We start from the raw sequence: 19,461 nt of genomic DNA on the forward strand, positions 1-19,461 counted from the left end.
GATAATAATAGAGTAATAAGGACATTGCGGGAAGAAGTAAAGGGGCAACTACCAATACATTAATATGGTAATTCAGTGAAAGATAGTGCATAAAGTGGTGTACGGTTTTTGAAGGGTTTTTTGTTAATGGAATAAAATAATGTGTCTCACTTGGTTAAGTACTTGTAAATTTGCAAAAAAGTTGCGGCAAAGTATAAACATGACGATTAATTTACCTCTGGTTTGTTCTGACCAAGGATTAGTGATGAGTGTGTAGGAGTAAAAAAATTAGAATGCAGTAGGCAAGTCATATTTCTTGTGCTCATAGTCCAAGGTTTATTGGAAATGTGTTTTGTAAACATCAGGATTGCCATTAGCAGAGGCCAGCAAGGAATCAACTTAAAGGTTCGTCATCCATAACAGTCATGTTCTCTTCTGAGAGCCATCCCCTCTCTGTACATATTACTGGTCTGTTTCCTGTGACCACTCTTTATTAAATCAACTCAGTTTAATCTGTATGGCTACCTTCCATACATTCTGGCTCTGAAGTAGTTGGGATAGGGTTGCCAAAGATGTGAGCTGCAGTTCTGTGGGAGCTGTATCCAGGAACTTTTGTGTTCTGTAGTAGCATTCAGCTTTGCAGTAACTGAGCCAGGGAAAAAGCTGTGGCCAAAACCAGAGAAGTCTGTATTTTTTCACTGAATAAAATGGTGAGATGTATGATGGAAAAGCTAGGAGCCCATTATGGGCTTGTTCAAACAGAACTGTAAGGCTTTTTATTAGACATGGGACATTCTAGTCATCAAGATGGTAGTGCTCCAACAAGATATTGGCCTGGACACTTTTTTCTCCCCGTTGTAACTCCCTTCATATGACTTCCATCCATTGAAAAGCCAGGAAACAAATAAAAATACATCAACAGCAAACCATTTTATTCAATAAGGTAATAAAAAAATCTGTGTAACATCTTCAGTCCTTTATGCTATAAAAACAGACTATTTAGTTTTGAGAGCTCAGATCTCTCATAATGATCATACTTTGCCTTTCTATGGTGTCTTCTACTTTAGGATCTCAACAGCTCTGTCGGGCAGAGAGGGTATTACTATCCCATTTTACAGATGGGAAAACAGGCTTAGGGAAATTTAAGTGACTGGCCTAAGGAAACACAGACAACCAGTGGCAGAACTCAGAATAGGTCCTATATCTTCTTTTTCCCAGTGTTCTGCTTACTAAGAACATTTTGAAAAGGCAAAGCGCTAGTGGTGCATAAAGGCATGCTGTAGGGACTGACATTTTCCAAATGAAAACAGGTGCAAAATTCATTTGGAGCCTTTTGGGGTTGTTGTTTTTTGGATTTGAAGTTATACAACAGCACCAAGTTATTTCTTAAAGACTTTAAGAAAGAATTTAGAGCAGCTATTCCTGAAGCTCCCCTTAAGAGTTTGTTCTATCTACAGACCTAAGGCAAAATTGTGCCCATCCACATTGTGCTCTCATAGGCTCTCATTGTTCTTGCAGGCCCTGTGTGGGGAGCAAAAATATTCCACTGGTTTAAGTGAATACAGTAAAAGGAAATCCCACCTTCACCATGCTACAGTACGTATACAAGTAAACCAGCCCCATCATGAGACAACATTGCAATGGGAAGGAAATGCGACAGACTAAGACCTGAGCTTAGATAAACATCTAAGATATGGGTGAAATATTCAGACCTGTCAAAATCTTCTTGAGTTCCCTCAACCTTCTTTCCCTTTATAAATCACTTTCCCTTCACAGGCCCTGTAACGGTCCCCCGTTCTTACTCTGACCTGGGTTTGTTTTCTTGCAGGGGTAGGGCAGGAAGACCAATGAATGATGCAAATAGTGATAGAGGAAGATAACTAATCTTGGAGGATGTTAGGCTCACTTCACTAGTGAAGTGCTTAGTGATCAATATGGAGGGACCCCATTGCAGTAAGGCCTTAAAGGGGAAGCAGATTCCTAACTGCACTGCAGTAGTGAGAAGTGCTGGTGCAGCGTGATGCAGCTGCCAGGGATTTGAGATGGAGACATTCTGCAGAAATGCATGCTAGTGTCTGTGAGGGAAACACCAAGGCTCAAATCCCTGGAATTTTTATTTATTTTGCCAGGCCAGTTCAAAAACATCACACAGAGAACAATATCAAAGGGGTAGCCGTGTTAGTCTGGATCTGTAAAAGCAGCAAAGAGTCCTGTGGCACCTTATAGACTAACAGAAGTTTTGGAGCATGAGCTTTCGTGGGTGAATACCTACTTCGTCGCATGCATGTGCAGAGAACAGAGACACTCTCTGAGTAAATAAGTCAAAAAGGCTTCTGTTGATTCTCGAGCACATTGGATCAACCAGTTAGGGGACCGGCTTAAATATCTTGTGGCTTCCAAGACCTCACAGATCCCAGCTCAAAACTGGAAATATACGTGAAAGTCTACCTTGCAATTTTTGCAGAAATCCAGATTAGGGAATCATATTAGCCCAACACTGATGACATTTTCACACAAGGCATGACATGTTTACAAGAATTCTGTGAACCATATAGGCATATTTACTGTCATCAACCAACCAGAGCATATGATAATTCTTAGAAAACTATGCAGGTCAAAGAACATAGTACCCCAAATTTTTGGAACAAACTCCAAAGGATGAATTTACTTAAGAGAGAGTCTGAAACCAAAAGGATGATGAGTGGAAAATCCATATGATGCAGAGAGGAAATTATAGAAAAGACAATAACAAAGAAAAATAGGTAAAAATATGCAGGCTAATTACATTAAAGCAGCCACCATAAGTTTTTGGAAAAAATACTAAAAATTCCCAGCCCCTCAGTTAAATGCAAGTGTTGCAGATTTTCACTTCTACCCACTTACAATCAATCCAGAGGCCTATTCCTTGAAGGAGCCTTATATTTCCACTCTACAAAATCTTTGTCCTCGCTTGCTTTGCAGACATAAGATATAGCTATATATTTGGTAATACCTATACAATTATTTAAAGATATTTACAAACTGTATGCCTGTCTGACCATTTCACAGTGTTCCAGATGCTTTGAGAATGCCAACATGAATAAATAAAAATAATGCAGTGCAGAAAATTAAGCACCTCCCTCTTTCTTTGAGCATTCAATGATAAGAACTGATCAGTTCTCTTAGCTAGTGCTGTGAAAAACCTGTTCCCAGGTTTAGTTTAACCAGCTGAACTATTTGTGATGAAGGAAAAAATATTTGATCTGATCTCAAGAGATACTTTGTATTTATTAAAATGAGGGTGCTTAGCCTCTCTCAGGGTCAGGTCCACTAACATTTCCCCCCATTACTGGAGGGGTGTTAATGGCTCACTTTACCTTGAGTGGTTCCTTGAGATATTCATTAACTACTTATGCTAAACAATCTGTTCTATTTTGTATTAGGCTGTGATACTCTCAATGCATTTTCCAGATCTGAAGAAGAGCTCTGTGTAAGCTCAGAAGTTTCTCTTTCTCATTAACAGGAGTTGATCCAATAAAAGATATCATCTCACCCTTCTTCTTTCTCTCATTTTAGAGGGATGACTGTCTGAAGTCTGCCCTCCCCTGCTGACTCTTTTTATCCAGGATAAAGAATCCATGCTGTAACTTAGCGCAGGCAAAGTCTGATATTTATTCTTTTATTTTGGAAGCATTAGCCTCAGAACAGAACTCCTCCATACTTAGAGAGAAAGAGAGATTTTAAAGGTGGGGAAAACCTGATGAAAAAAGCATTAATGATGACAGAGCCTAAGAAGAAGGGGTAAGGGAAATGTGAACTCTTCATGGGCTCCTCTCCCTTTCAAACATTTATGTACATAAGAGTAGTCAAGGGGCATACCCGTGTGTAAGGGTAGGGTCAGACATGAAGAGAGCAATACCGAAGAGTAATAAGAAAACAGGAGGAAAAATATTTACAAAGATATAGTTATCTACTTTTGGAATAATGTCTTTGTGGAATAACTAGCACATATTACTTCTCATATAGCGAATGCTAATCCAGTCTGGGTAGGAAGCACCTTTTTTATAAAGTGTACAATGTATGAGTGAATCGAGTGCTCATGAAAATGAGACTCTAATAGCATTGGTTCATGCCAGATACACTATAGAAAAGTTAATTGATATGCTGCTTTCCTCATGTAGCTGTGCCAGTGCAGCTCAGTCTCAACCTGGCTAAGCCACATACTGTTATTGGAGAGCTAGACCTCTCGTAAGAGAAAACTAGGAATCATGCAGAGCTGGATTAAACTGTGTGGTGGTATGAGGACTACAAATACATGGAAACCAATAAACTCATTTTCACCCATGACCTGATCTATGATTTGAGGCCAGGTCTCTAGCACTGAGAAGTGAGTGAACTAGCCAGTCCACCGCTATGTGTTGGGATTGTGAATTGTCTGCAGCTGAATGATTCAACAGTCTAATGTAAAGTTACAGGATGCCAACAGCCATCTTAAATCTGTCTCTCAAGAAAAATGATGGAATCTGTAATCCTGCATCGCTCCCATGGCTTCAGTGGAGTCTTATTTTCACCCTTAGATCCTTGCTTGTGCATGGAGTCCCTCTTCCAAATAGATCCCTCTTCAGGTTCTGTGACAAATAAAAAGAGTTTGTGTCTAACCAACATCTGGTTTGACTTATTCTTCTACAAGTCTATTAAAATTGGGAACATAAAACTTTGACACTCAGCCCTCAGAATGTTTTTTTCCAGTGACTCATACATTTCCCTTGATATATTGTGATATGAGACTAATGGCGTTGCCCTATGCCTGTACATACTGCTAAAATCTTAAAATCACTGCACACACACACAGAAAGAAACTCAGATTCAGAATCAAAAGATTTTGGAAGGAGAAAATGAACTTCAACTAATTAAAGATATTTATGTACCTAGTCTTCATATCTATGAAATCTGAATCCAGGAACAAATTCCAGTGTTACTGCTCCTTCCTGTGTTATCAACAAAGCAGTAAATCAAGTGTGTTACTTGGAAAGTTTACCTACAAGTTTCCAATATTTGATATTAGCAGAGATCTGGGTAACATGTCAATCTACGGTTTGTCTACATTTAGTTCTCAGCAAGCTGAGGTGTGAATCTACCCCTCCGCGCACTAACTGTCTGCATACACCCTGCTGACAATTTGAAACAGGAGTAAGTTAAACCATACTAAAGAACTGTTAGTGTGCATCAGCAGGGTCCACATGGACAGTTAGTGTGCAGAAGATTAGTGCAGGTGGATTCACAACCCAGCTTGCCATGAACTAAATGTTCACACAGACTTGCCTTTGTGCTGTACTTAAGTAAATGCTCAACTATGAGGAAGACAAACATACAAGATTGCGGTATGATTAATGGCACAATAAAGATCTTTATAGACATTTTACAAAAGTAAATCAAAAATTTCTTCTGCAATGTTCATACAAACCACTAAGTTCCCTGTCCCTTGGCATAAAACACCACATTATATGTAGAATCACGAGAATAATAATTTAGGACTCACTATAATGAAACCCAGTTCATTTTTAAAAAAAAATTATAACAAGACTTCTAATGCTTCTAAAAAAATAATATGAGGCTAGATCTTGAGCTATGCTCACTTATACCAAGTGAGGATTAGGACCAAAGTTATACTTTCCCAAATAAGAAAAAGAAGCCGGGAAATTTGTAAACTTATCCTCCTTTATCTATACACATTTCAGAGTATATGTTGTTTGCAAACTATTCACTATCAGTGTTTCCTATTTGACATTAGTTATGTGTCATCTAGGTGATGGTATTTTTCTGCTTCCTCATTAAATAATTGAAACTTCTTCTACAGGAAAATAAAAGTGACAGAGGCATAACACATTTCTGGTATGCATGTTTGGATGAATAATTTATTCACAGATTTTAAGGCCAAAAGGGATCATTGTGATCATCTAGTTTGACCCTGTGCATAGTGTGGTACTTTCTTGAATTAATTACTGGTTCAAGATCAATATTTGCCATGAAGAGCTCATGAAGCTTTTGGGATTCAGACATTTTCACAGATTCTTGGTTATCTTCCATATAACAACATGCAATGTGCACTATGTCCTCACAAATAGCAAAGGTGTTTATTGCACCCACTCTGAACCAGCAAAAGCTACTGTGTCTAAGTTGAGATTCACCCCTTGGGTACAGCAGTCAGAGTTTACATGCCTCCCTTGCTCCTGGGTATTTCCATGGGAGTTTGGCTTTAAATCACAAATCAGGCTTCCAAGCAATGATCCCTCCCTGGGGCAGTACAGGTTGTCTGCTAACCTCCTGGAATGTTTATGCTACTGTCTAACTCATTTGTCCTACTGGTTGTAGAGACTCAGGTTGCCAAAGCACAACTCTCTGTTTTATAAAAATATGTTTTTTACATTAGGCTCCTGGGCCAAATAGGTCTGTCATTCTCCAGCCACAATAATCGTTAAGGGCTGAAAAAAACAGAGCTCAGTTTTGATGGTTATGTTTGGCTGGTCCAACCACTCCCCTATATCTCCTCGACATTCACTCTTCGTTGCTAAAAGGCAATAAAAGATGCAGCAAATGAGAAGTCAAAAGTAGCGATGGGCCTGAGTCACAAAATTCAGGCCTGGATTTGAATGTCAGACTTTCCCTCTGCAAAACTCAGGAGTGTTTGTTCTTGATTCAATCCATTATGGAGCTAAAAGTGAGCCATGAAATTTGCATCTTAACCTGCCAAGTGAAGGCGGACCAGGGGTTTGATTATAGCCCATCTCTAGTCAATACTATTACGGAAAATGAAGACGCTACCAGAAATGGAGACATGCAAAGGAAAGGCTAACTCAAGCGGCTAGCCTGTCCCTCCACTTATGGGAATCATAGACTGAAAGAAGCAGGACAACAACAGCTCTATACAGTGTGTGTGTGTGTGTGTGTGTGTGTGTGTGTGTGTGTGTGTGTGTGTGTGTGTGTGTGTGTGTGTGTGTGTGGAGAGACTGAGAGGCCTCTCATGGCGCTCTACTTTCCCCCATGCTCGGGACCTGTGTTCCATGGCAGTATGAAGTGAAGGGTGGGGCAGGCCAGAAGAAAGACAAAGGTGTGGTTAGTTGGTTCTGCAAACTATGTAGATCCACCTGTCAAAACCAGCATGCAGGGGGGCTGCAGCTGCTACTTCAGCCTGCTATTCTTTTCTTATTTCCAGCTCAGGCAGAACCAGGAAGTCTTAGAAATTCCATTTTATGTAACAGTCCTGGAAAGGGTAGAGTGACAAACTACAACTGTATAGAAGCAGGGGAAAAGACGTGTGAGATATTTGACTACCAAATCAGGAGGCAGCAATGGATGAGGAATTTCTAGGGAAAAAACCCCAGAAATATCCAAAACACAAGAGCTGGTAGTAATAGAGGACTTTAATTCCCCAGATATCTGTTGGATGAAAACATGGTAAAAAACAAACTGTCTAATAAGTTCTTGGAATGTATTGGGGACAACTGTCTGTTTCAGAAGGTGTAAGAAGTAATTGTGGGGGGGCATTTTAGACTTGATTCTGACTAACAGGGAGGAATTGGTTGCGAATCTGAAGGTTGAAGGCAATTTGGGTGAAAGTGATGCAAATATACATTTCATGATTCAAAGAAGGAGTGAGAGCAGCAGAATAAAGAAAATGGACTTCAAAAACAGACAGACTCAGAGAACTGGTAGTTAAAGTCCCATGGGAAGAAAATCTAAGGGTGAAAGGAGTTTAGGGGATCTGGCAGTTTCTCAAGAGATTAATATTAAAGGTAGAACAGCAATTATCCTGATGCAAGGGTAATTGGAAGAATAGTAAGAGGCTAATATGACTCCATCTGGTGCTCTTTAATGACCAGAAAATCCCAAAGGAACGATACAAAAAGTGGAAATATGGACAAATTGCTAAGGAGGAATACAAACAAAAATAGCACAAGCATTTAGGGACAAAAAGGCCTAGCAAGAGACATAAAAGGCAATAAGAAGAGGTTATTTAAATATATTAGGAGCAAGAGAAAGATGAAGGAAAGTGTAGGTCCTCTACTTTGCAGGGAAGGCAAACCAGTAACAGACAACATCAAGAGGGCTAAGATGTTTAATGCCTCATTTGTTTGAGTCTTTATACAAAGGGAAAATGTGATCAGATACTCAACAATTAATATTAATAGTAAGCTGAAAGGAACACAGGCAAAAATAGGAAAAGAAGATGTTAAAATATTTAGATAAGGTAGAAGTCAGCAGGGTGTGATGCACTTCATCCTAGGATACTTAAAGAAGTAAAGGAAGCAGTCTCAGAACTGTTAGCAATTATCTTTGAGAATTCATGGAGGACAGCTGATGACTCAGAGGACTGGAAGGGTAAACAGTACCTATCTTTAAAAAAGAGAATGATGAGGACCAGGGGAATTATAGACCAGTAAGACTAAAGTTGATAACAGGAAAGATTCTAGAACAAATTATTAAAAATCAATTTGTAAGCACCTAGAGAATAATAGGGTTATAAGGAATAGCCAACATGGATTTGTCAATCATGCCAAACCAATCTTATTTCCTCATGGATAAGGGTAAAGCTATAGATGTGACATATCTTGATTTCAGTAAGGCTTTTAACACAGTCCCACAGTGCATTCTCATAAGTAAACTAGGGAAACAGGATTTAGATGAAATTACTATAAAGTGGGTGCATCACTTGTTGAAAGACCATACTCTAAGAGTATGTCTACACTACGAAGTTAGGTCGAATTTATAGAAGTCAGTTTTTCAGAAATTGTTTTTATACAGTCGAATGTGCGTGTCCCCAAAAAAAATGCTCTAAGTGCATTAAGTTGGCGGACTGCATCCACAGTACCGAGGCTAGCGTCGACTTCCGGAGCGTTGCACTGTGGGTAGGTATCCCACAGTTCCCGCAGTCCCTGTTGCCCCTTGGAATTCTGGGTTGAGATATCAATGCCTGATGGCGCAAAAACAGTGTTGTGGGTGGTTCTGGGTACATGTCATCAGGCTCCCCTCTTGCTCCCTCTTTCCCTCCCTCCATGAAAGCAATGGCAGACAATGGTTTTGCTTCTTTTTTCCTGGGTTACCTGTGCAAATGCCATAACATGGCAAGCATGGAACCCGCTCAGCTCACCGTCATCGTACATCTTCTGGGTGCTGGCAGACGTGGGACTGCATTGCTACACAGCAGCAGCTCATTGCTTTTTGGCAGCAGATGCTGCATTACAATTGGTAACCATCGTCGTCGTACTCCTGGGTGCTCTTTTAGCCGACCTCAGTGAGGTCAGTCAGGAGCACCTGGGCAGACATAGGAGTGACTGAGCCAGGTCATTCTCATTTTCTGCTGAGCACCCAGGAGATGATGATGGCTAGCAGTCGTGCTGCACCATCTGCTGCCAGCCTAAGATGTAAAAGATAGATGGAGTGGATCAAAACAAGAAATTGACCCAATTTGTTTTGTGAAATCAATGGCCTGCTAAACCCAGGGTTTTGAATTCAATCCTTGATAGGCCCATTCTGTGTGACAGTTTTTGTGTTTCTCCTTCATGCAAAGCCACCTCTTTTGTTGATTTTAATTCCCTGTAAGCCATGTCTTTAGTCGCCCCTCCCTCTGTCAGAGCAATGGCAGACAATTGTTTTGTGCCTTTTTCCAGAGCAGAAGCAGAAGCTGCAAAAGCAAAACCAGGCGAGGAGGCGACGGCAACGTGGTGATGAGAGTGATGAGGACGTAAACATGGACACAGACTTCTCACAAAGTATAGGCCTAGCAATGTGCCCCGGCAATGTGTATGAGCACTATCAGTCAAGTCAAAGGTTTCCTGAAGTGGGAGAATAAATTTGATATTTAAAAAGCTCTTTAAAGCATGTACATCCAGATGCTGCTTTCAGATCCACCTATGTTCAGGAACTGAGGCATGAGTGATCAGGCCTAGCGGCTGGAGTAGTGGCAGGCAGGAACAAGGAGTCAGAGCCAAGAATCAGAGCTGGAGTCAGGAACCAGATAAGAGATAGGACAGGGCAAAACAGAAATGGGGCTAGAGCAAAGCTGTGAGAAAGACTTGGGACAAAGGATGCACAGGAGCAAACACGGCTGTGGCTGTAAGCATTGAGTAGCCACTGTCCTACTGCTGTGGCTGGGTTTAAGAGCAGTCCTGGTAACATCTCTCAGCCACTCAAGGAGTCTGATCGATCATGGTGTTCAGCTACAGGTCAACTAGCTGGTCCCAAACTCAGCCGCAGGCCTTGACTCCTGACATCTGTAAGATTTCACTTGGACTCAGTTGACACCACTGAGGACAAAATTTGATCCAAGGAGATGAAATAGCTTCTAAAAATCCATCCAATTTCTAGAGTCCTATAGTAAATTAAGTATTATATTAAGGATGCTGGTGTTATTTTTAAAATATGTACACTTCCATCTCTGCACATTTAATCAATGTTCCTCTTTTTTAAAACAAAAGAGAACAAAACAAAAAACCCTTAAATGTATGGAAAAAACTATGCTTAGACTGTCCCATACTGATGTTTGGCTATTGATGGAATTTAATTTTAGAAATGCCTGTCTGACACACAGAACATGCTACATTTTTGAGTGTTTATTTTAAACAATGGCTTGAGTTATATAAAATGTCATTACAGCCTAAATCCATGTCACTTTACAGTGCAGTTCATATATTCTTTGCACTCTTTATGTGTAACATTAAAAACAACTCAAATATTTTTCAGTTCAACAAGTATTTTTGAGGTTACTTTTAGATGTAAAGGGACATTAATTACTCAAAGACTTGCTCCTGCTTTTGGTGATGTCAAATTTCTGGTGACTTCAGTGGGATCAGGTTTGCACCCAGAGTCAGTGACTTATAAAGAAGGTCATTTCCCAGAATGCTCATGGAACAGTTATGTCTGAACACCGTAAAAGAGTGAACCATTCTTAGGTTACATTGACATCAAAGTTAGGCACCAAAATCAGTGACTTGAATGGGGTCTTCAGTCAGTGGGAGCTGCAGCAACTTAGCATCTTTGAAAATCGAGACATTTTAATTTTAGTGTCCCTTCTAAGTAGGGATTTTAGATGTCTAATTTTGGGATATATGGCCCAGATGCTTTGCTTTACAAGAGGCTGGTGGGTTGAGGGGTAGTCCCAAAATGGCTTTATGTCCCCCTGATCTGGTGATTGTTGGGCCCACACTTGGTCATTGGCATGAAATATAGAGACGCTGGGGTCTGGGCCTCTAACCATACCATTTTTCCACACCACAGTATCTGTGCGGGCGGGAGGTGGATACCAGGAGAGTAGCATCATATAACTCTCCATGATAGCCTTATGGTGCTGAAGGATTTCCCTGGGCACCAGCAGTGGAAGCTTTCCACTTGGACAGTTAAGTCTGGCTTATGATAGTTTTACATTATCATAGCTGCGCAAAGCAGCCTTACAGATCAGATAATTTGTTCCATTGTCTTTAAGTATTATAGACTGTCCATGATTAATAAGCAGATGTGTTTCACATAAAATGTTTTAATTCGAGCACTGGACAATTAATTGCATCATACTGTGACATGGCTGAACATGATCTTCAAGCATTTCTGCGTTTCCATGTACCACTTCATTGCTCTTGTATTTCAACTGTGGTTCTGTGCAGTGGAAGAAAGTGGTACTTTTATAGTAGTGGACTAGTTATATGCATTGCAGAAAGTGAAGTAGGCTGAGTTAATTAGCTGATTATAAAGAAATATGCTCTTATCCTAGGATATGTAAGGATCTCTTTAACAGATCTCCAAATTACCTATGAAATTGGAACTTGTAAACTAAGGGTATTCCAGTGTCATTCTTAAGACTAAGATTTGCTCACATCCTGGGTTTAATTTTCACTGAAGCTTGACAATAGACTATTTTCTCCTGGAGCAGACTTCACAGAGAAAAGGACAAATCTCTCAAGCCTTTTATATAAGCCTTAATTTATTTCATTTCCTGGAATGGTCCAGACTAGCAGGTGTTCAGGATGCTTCAGAGGGGTTAACGCTACATGTATATATGTAAAAATTTAGACCATATTAGGATAATCTATTTTACATCCTACTCTGCTGATCGGTTATCTATCTTGGATGGAGATGAGTGTTGAGCTAGCAATTCTTTGCTTATGAGATCTCAGATTGTGTGTTAATGCCACAGCTGATACAGAATACCAAATACAAGAAAACAAAACAGATCATAAACATTACAAAGTCCTCAAATGTTTAGCATTTGCTTTTCAAAAACATGTCACACAGAAAATGATCTTATCCTCAGATTGCTGAGCCATGTCTTTAGTACTCCATGCCAAATCAACAATGTGCACCATTCCTAGCATGCAGCATGTGAAACGGAGGGACACAGATGTAAGCCTTCAGCTTTTCCAGCAACTCACAAATATTTTCCTTCTGCAGCAAACTAAGCCCTTGACTCAGTGTCTCACCCAGCAGACGTTATTCATTAGGACACAACACAGCTGTATTTCAGATTTCGTGTACATTACCTTCTCCCAGCAAGTCAAATTGCACATTTAAGCAAAGAAAAAAACATGTCTATTATAAATTTTATGGAAAAGACTGGAAAACTGCTCCTGGTTTTCAAGGGGTTCGAAAGATTACAGATTATTTTCCCCACTTACCCAGGCATGGCTATATTTCATTTCAGATACATTAATAAGGCTGTTAAGTTAACAATTTACACTGTTTAGGCTTAGTGTTACCAGTGATGATGTCTGGAAGTAAAGTTAAATGCATTACATTGCATAGCGAAGTATTCATTATCATTATGAAAACAGAAATGTTCTTTCCCTTTATTGCCTCAAGAACATGAACTATATTGGGTGGAGAATTGTTTTGATTGTGTTGCTTTTGACAAAAGCTTATAATAATATGTGGGAAGATGAAAACAACAGCAAAACCAGGAGGGAACAAGCCAGGCAGAATTTAGTGTGTATTTTACAGCAGGATTTTTGCAGAGTGAATACTTTATATCTAACAGGTATACTGAAGACACCTTCACAAGAGTTAATAGATCCTGTTACAGTTATGTTATAAGGTACTGTTATCATGTAGGACAGCAGATTTTTCTTTTGCTCACTTTTCAGCTGTTTTAGCTGCACTTTTCAAATTATGACACAGAGCTTTATTTAATTTCAGCTCTGCAGAAGACAAAGAGCCCTTATCTCAAGGTCCTTTTTAGTTTTTACTCAAACTTTATTCAGGTAAAACTCTCCTTGAAGCCAACTGCGGGTTTTTCTAAGTAAAGTCTGAGTACAAACTAAATATTGACTAAAGGATTTGGCCCCTTTGTCTTCAACTGACAATTTGTTCAGTGCAACTTTGACAGCTGAAAAGTGACCTTAGGACAGATTCTGCTGCCCATCATATCAGCAGCATGTATTATAAGATCATATGAACAGTTCTCAACATTTTCATGTTTATTGATTTTATTTAAAAGCTTTTCTGTACCTCCATCCACGAGCCACAAAAGTCATATGTCCAAACAACAAACACATCCAGAGGGCATAAGGATGTGTCATTATCATTCCCTTGTGCCAACAGGGGCAGCTGAAGCTCAGAAAATTGAGGAAGATGCTCCAAAAAACATTTCTGAAACAGTAAAGTATATACCACTCCCTACCATCCCATCGAATCAGCACAAATGTGCGATGTGAGCAGCAGATGTTACAGAGTAGGAAGAGGCAGTGTTTACTCAAATGTTGTTTACACCCCTCTGGAGACCCAAGACACTGCAGATTGCCTATACCACAGCAATCATCTCAGATGTGAAAGATTGCTATTATTCATAGTGCAGTCAGTGGCAGATGATATTACCAGTGGAAGATGTTAGACTGTGTGAGCATATCAGACAAAGAAATGGGGATGCAGTCCAGACTCTAGGACAGATAATTTACAACAAATGAAGTTAATCAGTTGCAAATGTGCATGGACATCACGGTTATGAATTCTATCTCAAGTGCTGATGTCATTGTGCAGGCCTGGCAGCTCTGCAATCACTCTCTTATTGACGCTGTGGGGATTACAGTATATGGTTACCAGAATCAATCACAGACATCAACAACAAAGTAAAATTAAGAAGGTTCACAACCACAATGGCTATCAAATCCATTTGGAGACAGTGTCCCTACACTCAGCAACATACATCTGAACAATGAATAGCACTCATCACAAATTACACAATACCAACATATGCATCCCTGCATGGACAGCCAGCATCCTTCCTCTGTGACCGGTAGAATTGCGGAGGGGAAAGGGAGAAGGATTCGCCCTTTATTTATATATCAACTATATGCTTGACTTTTTAGAAATACTATCAACTCAACCTATTTATAAAATTATAAGGCTACATGTATAAATAGGAATAAGTTTGGCTTTTACCACAGTGAATAGATTTCTCTTCTGAATCTAAAGAAATCAAAGAATCAATGAATCAACTTAAGATGTTTTTGTTTGTTTATTTCAGCATAATACACTGAGAAATTGTCTACATGGTGCCCCAGTGTGAACTAAAGGGGTGTGAGTTGTAGAGTACTCCATCTGTTCTATGTAGATGCTACTGTTATGCTCCAAAAAGTACCTAGTGCCCACTGATGTAGTTCTATTTCAAACCTTTTAGAGCACACCAGCAGGGTGTACATGGGCTAGTTAGAGCACAACATGTAAGAGCGCTTTAGAAATCACACCCCACTAGTGCGCACTGTGGTGCTGCATAGATAAGCACTTAGTGAGTGTTTGCAGGATCAGACTCTTAAGCTTTTACTGTGGGCCCAATTCTGTAAGGATTTACACAAATGAGTAACTTTGATTCATAGCCTATTCAGGTTAATGGAAAGACTCCTTTACGTGCATGAGTACCCCAATGGCTTCAGTATTTTATCCTGGAACTTCCGCTTCCAATTCCAGATAAATCCCAGAAGTTCAAAGAGGGAAAATGAAAAAAGAGCCAACAACAGTCAACTAAATTTATTCCTTAAAAAAAAAAAGAAAAAAAGGAGGCGTAGGGTTAGTTTTTTTGCAATTTTGGAAAACATTCTGGTCCATTTTTATTTTAGCTGAACTCAGTCACCCAGAGCTACCCCTGCAAATTTTAAGTGCTGGATATTGGAATAGATGTAACAACAAAATGCCTTCTATAGCCAAGTTTAGTGAGTTATGGAATTTCCTGTCTGTTAGCGCTACACACACCACGAAAATACTTAAACACAGAAAGGGCGATGGCGAGCATTATTCATGTACGTAATTCCATTGATGAGTGCTGAACATTGTGAAAAAGGGTTGCACAATCAGACTGAGGATGTATTCTGTAGCATAAACCAAGTTTTGTTAAAACCTATGAAGTCTTTCATAAGACAAACATTTTAGACTAGTTGAATCATTGCCCCACTAAAAAAGCCACCTTAATTGTGTGCATTTATTTTCAAAGACATACGAAGTGATGTTTTTCCTGAGAGTGATGCTAGCTTAGATAACTAAGGGTCTGAATGAAAAGGTCGCTCTGTTTCCACAATGGGCAAACCAATGCAAGCAAAATAAAGTGAATCAGGTAAACAATTTTTATGTACAATAGCTTCTGGACAATAACAAAAGAAAAAGAGGAATTTCTGAAAGAGCAGATTGCTTTTGCTCTGTGGTTTATGTTGAACAAAAACAACCAACCATGTCAGTGTCACATAGGCTTAACCGTATACAATAAAGCCTGATCACATACTCAGCACCGAGGGGAACACAAAATTAAAAAATCCCAAACCTCACCCTGAACGATATCAAAAATTGGATTAGCTGCAAGGGGAAGAGAACATTTTGAAGGTGGCCTGATCTTTGTTATTGGAGATGTATATGAGGTGGAAAAATCTGAGCTGGACTCTCAGAACCTAAAATACAAGTTTTTGGTCTGACAGTCAAAAAAATCTTTTTACTTGTAAATTGAACATTTGACTTGTAAATCATCGCCAGATGGCAAATGCAGAATTTTATGATGTTTTACCCACTTATTTATCAGAACAGAACCACAGATGATGTTTTGATGTAAAGACCGGAAAGGAGTTTCTTTACCCTTAGTTTATTATTTTGTCCTTGATCAAGTATGTAAGTGACTTACGTAAGTGAAGGACTGATAGCACACGCTAGGGTCAATTAAAGAGAGAAATCCTGGTCCCAGTTTATTCAAAGACACGCTGCCAGTAGTTTTTAAAGGACCAGAATTGGGGCCTGCACTGCAGAGACATATTGTGCAATTTTCCCCATGCTCTGCCAATTTACTATATTTGGACTGAAAATGAAATTTCAATGAAAAGCTTTAAATGTAAAACGTGAAAAAAAAATCTCTCATTTCATGGACAGCCCAACAATTTACTTTAGCGTTACGCTACTGTATTGCTGCTGTCCAAACCCTGGGCTTTTCCTGAGCAGACATAGCCAGCTGTGCCATTTTGTCTCAGTGATTTCTGCCGTGTATTCATGACCATCAGGAGCTAGAAGGAAACTCCAACTCATTTTCACTTGAACTCTAATCTGAACCTGAGCCTTAATAAAGTGAAAGGCTAGGACAGAGGTGCCCATAGCGCAGCCTTATGCTAAAGGCAGCCCATGGAGTCCTAAGTAAGTTCTCAGCCACACTCATAACTTCATTCTTGAAGAGTAAAATAGAGGAAATATAGAAATTATTAAGACTTCACTAGTCTCCATCATGGCATGATGTTGCTCTTCAGCATCTCCTTTTAAACTAAAAGCACTTTTTAAAATGGAATGCTGGTCTATAGCTTTATAATTTGCTAAGTAAATATTATGAACAAAAGTACCTGTTAGGACTTGATTTAGTCTTATGTGGCCTAACAGAAGAGATTTTTCCCCTCTGTATCTTTGGATTGTTTATCTTTTCTCAGGCAGCTTCTACAAACACAACATTGCAATAGCATAACAAGTTCCAAAACTGGACTGTGTTTACTTCTCATTGCATGACCACCCACAATTTCAATCCATGGATTTGCCATAAATTGCAGGATACCTTCTGGGTCCCTACAAGCCAACACATTATAGGAGTTCTCACGGATTTGTTTTACATGACAAAAATTAAGCAAACTTGTAAGATTTTGTATGCTCCTTCAGTGCATAAGGAACCTCTCTGCCAATGTGGTATGGGAAAGAAACACTGATGGTAGCAAAATGTCCAGAGATTAATCAAAGGGGAGATTAAGCTGATTTTTATTTTGGAAACTAGCCTAAGAATCCAAAATCAACCACAGTGAGTTATTCTCTTCCTTAATCTCCTTTCCACTGAAGAAACCTCTCTCTTTTCCTTTATTTGCTGCCAGTGGCTAGTGAGGAAGTTAAACTGTATTGCTCCTCCCACGCTCTGTCCTGTGTTAATCTAAGTTAAATTTTAATCATTCATATTTTTAGATGGTAGTGTTGTCTCATGCCCTGAAATATACATATTTATATCCTTTCCATACTTTTTTTTCATATTTACATAGTTGTGTATCTTCCTTAGACTGAACAGGTCAAATGGGGTTGAAGGGTATTTAAACAGAGCTGGTTGAAATTGGCATTAAAACTTTTTTTATGTAAAAAAAAAGTTTGCAGGGATTTTGATAAAAAGTTTCAAAAAAAATAATTTTTTTTTAAATTCAGAATTGCGGGGAAAAAAATCCCACTTCCTTTTCTTGGCCCCCCTCATTCTTTTCACTTTTGTTTCCAATTGGCCAGAAAAAGGGGAAAACCCAGAAAATTCCAAACACTTTTGTTTCCTTTCTGAAAAATAAAAATTCCTAAAACAGTCATTAAAATTTTTGATCAAAAACTGTTAATTGTTTTCTGAAACAGAAACAAGATACCATATAATATATATGTTAATATATTCTGCAAAACTGTTTATTCATTAAAGAGATGGTATTACTCCTTATACAGTACAGTTTCCCTGCATTCGCTGGAACATGCAGGATCTACTTTGGGCCTTAAATAAATAAATATATAAATTGACTGCTGCACTGATACGCAGTACAATGTGTAAAATATGCATCAACTCTCAAGATAAGAATATCTTCATTTCATAAACGTACATAATAATAAATAAAGAACACAAACTGTTAAACCACCTGCTAAATTTCCTAGGTCGACTACCCTTAATGAGCACTTTCTTTTCTATTGCAGAAAATGGGCAAATCCATTCTGTGTGTCACTCCACTGGTTTCAATGGGTGTATTCCAGGGATGAATTCGGCCCTATTTCTTTTATGAGAGTTTTTAGGCCCCAGGGTTTGCTTAACTGGAAAGCACATGATGTGGTGGGAAGGGGCGTAATTCCCCAGGGCCTACAATTTTGGTTACAGCGAAAGATGCTGTTGAATTACTGCACTTCCCAGTGCCAAAGAAGAGAAAAGAGAGTGGTATAGAAAGAAAACTAACTAGCAGCAGGGTACCAACTATAACAGTCTACATCCACAGCAGTATGTAAGTTACCCATGTTTACAATCATTTTCTAATCCATTAACACCTGCATGCATCTTCCAGGATGATCAAACCTCTAACTGGCAAGTTGCATCTTCTGAACTGGGCCCAAAGATCAATGGGAGATACACCTCTTTAACATGCTACCTCTGGATGGAAGCCAATCACACTAAGTAAGGGTTCAGATGGAGTTAGAACAGTGGAGTTAAAAAAGAAAATAAACATCGAAATGTGGCTTTGGGCAGCCCCTGTTCCAAGCGCCTATCTTTGTGCAATTCACTTGGCTTTTCAGTGAGTGTTATTTCCATTCCAAAGCATAGGGAAATGCCAGGCATTTGCTGAAAAGTTTTGCAATGGAAAAGAATAAAAGTGAGTAATGAGTCTATTTTAAGAGTGCTTTGACTGACCTCACCAATGTTAGTACAGTATAGATGAGTTGCCATCTTGTCAGGAATCCATTTGCCATTAAATTCACTGAAGCTTGAAAATTCAGTCTCTTGGAGGCTCTGTGTATTAAATGGACAAACCACAGATGATTTGAATCAAGTGTGCGAACATGTCTGAGAATCTGACTAAAAAGAAAAGAAGAAACCATGGAGGGAGGGAGTGTTTGATTGAGGAAGCAGCAGTGGAGAAAGAGTGAAACTTTTCAAGAGTGATCTCTCATGTAAAAGTTTGTTGCAACATTCACTGCAGAGTACATTCTCCTATAACTGCAGCACTCCATATTTTATGGACTACTTTAAAAATCTCAGCAGAGGTACACTTTCTACCATATGCCCAGATTCTTATCTCAGTTGAGCTGATAGAAATCAAATTCACAAATATAAATACTCAGTTCACAGATAGACACACAAGTCCGTTAGTTTTGGAAAGCTTGTATTTTGCACATCATAATATAAACCTCTCTGATTCTAAAGCAAAAATGATGGTTTCAGTATAATGCCTGATGCATTTTTAGTCCATTTCAACAAAAACAAAGCCACCCAATTAATTTAGGCCAATTAGAATTTTC

This window comes from Gopherus evgoodei, chromosome 11 (assembly GCF_007399415.2).
Source record: "Gopherus evgoodei ecotype Sinaloan lineage chromosome 11, rGopEvg1_v1.p, whole genome shotgun sequence".
NCBI lineage: Eukaryota > Metazoa > Chordata > Testudines > Testudinidae > Gopherus > Gopherus evgoodei.